Here is a 4,266-nt window from a genome sequence, read left to right on the forward strand (position 1 = left end):
AACTTGAATGATAACTCAAATTTTCAATTGAAAAGTTACAATAGGTAGTTAAATTAAAATAGGAAAACCAATCTTTGTTTCAAATAGCCTATACTGCAGAGAAGGGTAATATAATGTTTTCAATTGTGCCCTAGAATGACCCATTAGAATGAAATCATGTTCTATTAAGATGTTTTATTACAAGGGATCCATTACATTAATCTAGAAAATTCCAAAGCAGAGAACCCAGAACTTGAAAGACTGCACTTCATAGAAGCTTATTGACGCTTGTGTTTGCTTGGTTTTTCTCCAGAGACAATTTCTGTTGTTTCTCATAAGAAGAGTTTCCAGGAGACAAAAAACATTGGTTTTAGGAATGTCTAGCTTGCCATTGCATAAACAAAGTAAACCTGTGTAATGCAACCATAACCAATTTTCCCAAAGGGCGGGCTATCATGTCATATTGCATCCACATTTCCTTGCTTCTCAAGTCACTCAAATCAGATAACAAAATTTTTCTTTTTGGCCATCTGGGTAAATGCTTCTTCCTTTCTTGTTGGCATCTCTAGTTCTAGCTCCAGCTTCCACCATGTCATTGGATACTTGTTCCAAGCTAGGGGGATCCACTGCATGTATAAAAATGACAAGAATCTTACAATCTAAACTGCTTGATGGCTAATTGCACATGATAAGCAGCGTAGCAATATCACCAACACGGTTTTAATAACCTAGTGGCAGCGGATTATGATAATTCAGAGATTGTGAGAACCCCAACTTATGCATTTTCTCATTAACAACCATTTTTAGGCATTGAAAAGTGGAACTTTTTATTGGATTGTCACAACCCCCATGGAAATATCATCATCCTCCAACGTACTGGAAAATAATGTACACTACTGATACCTTTAGCTGCATAGTCCTTTTCCACCACTCATGCTCAGACCCCCTACTAAAAAAAGGACAAAAATAGAGTGAAAAGACCAAGAAAGTTTCTATATTCACTAGGAAATAAAGAAACTTTGTACCTCACGAAAGTAATTGGAAATCTGTCCAGAAAATCCTTGAACAGACCTTCTATACTCACAGACAAGGCATTGATCAAGAGTTTGAAATCTGCCTTCTCGTATCTGAACCAACCATCAATGCAGTGTTAGAACCTAGAGTGATCTGGGGCCAACACAGAAATAAAATGAGTAGAAGGGACTCACTAATCTCAGGCAAACCTTCAAGCTCAATGGTGAAGCTTCTTTAAGCCTCTTTAAAGTTGAATATCACCAAGGGTCTTGAGTTCTTGTAGTCTCACTTTCCTGACAAATTTTGTGATTTTCAGACATGATCACAAGCTCCATTCATAAAAGCATTGAATGGTATAATTTCAGGAAAATTCAAATTTTCATCTACTTTGGGTGAGGTTTCTTAAAGTCTTTTTAGATTTGAAGAACACCAAGCATCACAGGTTCTTGCAGTCTCACAAGCACGACCACAAGCTCTATATAGATTCATTGGTATAATTTCACAGGCAATCATCTCTGGTTCATTGAGTTTCTCTCCCGTTAGAGCCAAGTATTCCCCTGCAAATAGAATACAGTTTCACATTAAGAACTAGATTTGAATGGCAAATAGTAGATATCAAGCATTTTTCCTGTTTGCAGTTCACTAGAACCAGAACCAACAAGCATTGTCCATGTATGCATTTTGCTTTATTAATCAACAAATAATCCATCAAGGTTTGAAATCACTTTAATTCATGATAGGCTACCAATTTGATCCAAAAACCTAAGTTGTGGGTCATGGTGGGCCAACAATGTACATCAAGCAGAAATGGGCTACAATCCTAGCACTCCAAATGGTCAAGGAGAAAGTGATATGGCCCAAAACAACCTTTGATTGATTATTTTTACATAACAAGGAGGCTCATATGCTATCCATTTTTTCCAAGGTGAACTCTAAATACCTGTAAGATGAACTGGATATAGAAACTAAGCTCCCCATGAATTTATATTATAAAATAAAACCAAAACTAGCACAGCTTATAATCCAATTCATCATGATAGGATCATTCACATTGAGTTAGGATCAGATCAACACTTGCATAGGAGAAAATTGTCTGGTCAAATCTGCACATTATGAAAACTAGTAATTAACTCACAGATATTATTCTTAAGGGAGTAATAAGTCATACATTTCACTACGTGTTAAGTGAGTTGGGCATTTGTAGTATATACATGCGCCAACTTCAGAAGGAGTGTTGAGATTTTAACTAAGTATAAAATACAGGATGGGTATGGACTGTAGAGAGTTGTCCAGGAATCTTTTCTCTTCTCCTTTTTCTCTTTTTCTTTTCTACCAAACAACTCACTGACCCATCAAGAAGGATATAGAAAGGGTTTCCAGTCAATATCTCCAGATAACACAAAATATGAACCAGTTGCTATCAAAACAAATTTCATCACAAAGTAAAACATACTGCAACATGCGGCAACTTACCCCAGTACCCAGGTAGATGTGAGAGGTGAAAGGAAGCCCCAGCATCAGTATGGAAACCAATCAAAGTTTCTGGAGTAGCAAACACCTGAAATTATACGGATATAACTAGACTTCTACACTATGAAGTAAATTCAAATTCCAAAGAAAAAGGCAGATAAGAAAGACAGAAAATTGTTTCCACCATCGCATCACTATGAAGATGGAGCAAAATATTAACATGATTGGTTTCATTATTTTAAGTCCATACTGGAATAGTGAAGATCCTATTGTTTGGAAGCTTGAGTAAATAAAATTAACCATACATAACAACATGGAAGAACCAAAAACCTACTGACTCACATGAACAGCCATGTTGTACAAAAATGGGAGTACAATATGAAACAATGCAACCGTCATTCAAGCAAATAAGAATTTAAAGCAATGGTGGTTCTAAAAGAGAGTTTTTGTGTTGTCAAAAGAATACATGAATTGGTCTTTTTTTATGGCCTTCAAATAGGCAACTTGAGATCGTTTCAAGACAGGTTTTTTCTCATCGTTCATTAGGGAAAAAAAATTGGATTAAGTGTGCTATCAAATATGTTCAAGAATCCACATTAAGAGATACCACATTGATTTGGAGTGCAGCTCAGGATAGGTTCACAGAGAACCAAACCAACCCAGCAAGCTACTTTGTTTGGCTTGGTTAGGTTAACTGCAGATCCTTATTTTCATTAGATAAAGAGCTTGAGAATTGATCTGATTAATGTTTAGCTCTAAGTAACAGGTCAGGTAAACCAACCGATGCATGTGTAGACAGTGGGATACCTCTTTATAGACAAAAGAGTGACAGGTTGCTATCCACATCAATTGGGTGAAGAACGTATCCCCTTTGTCTCTATACAAAGAAGACAAGCTTTCATAATCAGCCCAAAATCAGACCCCAGCTGTACTAAATAATTCACGTATCAAAAGACAAAAAAGCAAAGATCATGAAAATCAGAAGTTAATGCTTTGTTTTTTAACAGTACAGGAGAAAGAAAAGTAAAAGAAAAAGGGAAAACATGGACAAAAGGAATTGCTCAAGTATTAGACCATGAATAATAGTTCAAAGAAAAACATAAGAGAGTTGTTTGCAGCAATTTTTTTTATCTTTATATGTTGGTGAATCAAAAATTTATTGTCGTCAAAAGGGCAGCCACCCATGCACGTGAATCATACACTATAAGGCATGAAGTAGCAATTTGAAGTCATCACTGAAGTAGCAATCTGAGAAAAAAGTATCTATAGAAGAGTGGAAGTAGATGTGTAAACATGCAAAAGGAATCATGGAAACCCATATAAATGCTCAATATGCAACAGCAAAGTATAGGCTATTGAAATGCAAAAGATGCAATAAATACGAAAACAGAGAGAATCTAAAAGCTGAAGATATATCTTTCAAAAGCACGTGGGAATGACATGTTTTTGTCTAGGTATGAACCATTGCAGAGTCTAGGACCACAAGATATAGCATTCCACTTGGTTTAATTTCTCATCAATCACTTTTTTCTTTCATCAGTTTCAATTCTCAATTTTCGTTAAGAAATCTAAATAGCGGAGAATGGCAACAATGTACAGGAAACAGCATAGTGGTGATTAAAAAGTGCCTTCTGCATTAGGTGAAATATGGAAGTAACCTATGCCCCAATGGGTAAGGAGAGAACAACGCATAGACCCAACCATGGCTAGAATATGGATGTCTAGAGATGAGCATTAATATATTCTTAAGGCTTCGTTTAAAGCATTATTATTTGTAACAGAAGTTCCTTTGTGGTGAGGGGT

The 4,266-nt window shown here is 36.0% G+C and overlaps 1 long non-coding RNA gene across 1 annotated transcript; it reads right to left on the reverse strand.

Annotated features, from left to right (window-relative positions):
- Positions 1 to 1,493: 1,493 nt before the first annotated feature.
- LOC117905415 lies at positions 1,494 to 3,366 on the reverse strand. Its single transcript, XR_004649734.1, has 3 exons — positions 3,271 to 3,366; positions 2,467 to 2,551; positions 1,494 to 1,550 (listed from the first exon to the last, which is right to left on the reverse strand). It is a non-coding gene; the product is annotated as an uncharacterized LOC117905415 (long non-coding RNA).
- Between the last annotated feature and the right edge of the window lie 900 nt (positions 3,367 to 4,266).

Source organism: Vitis riparia, chromosome 2 (genome assembly GCF_004353265.1).
Source record: "Vitis riparia cultivar Riparia Gloire de Montpellier isolate 1030 chromosome 2, EGFV_Vit.rip_1.0, whole genome shotgun sequence".
Classification (NCBI taxonomy): Eukaryota; Viridiplantae; Streptophyta; class Magnoliopsida; order Vitales; family Vitaceae; genus Vitis; species Vitis riparia.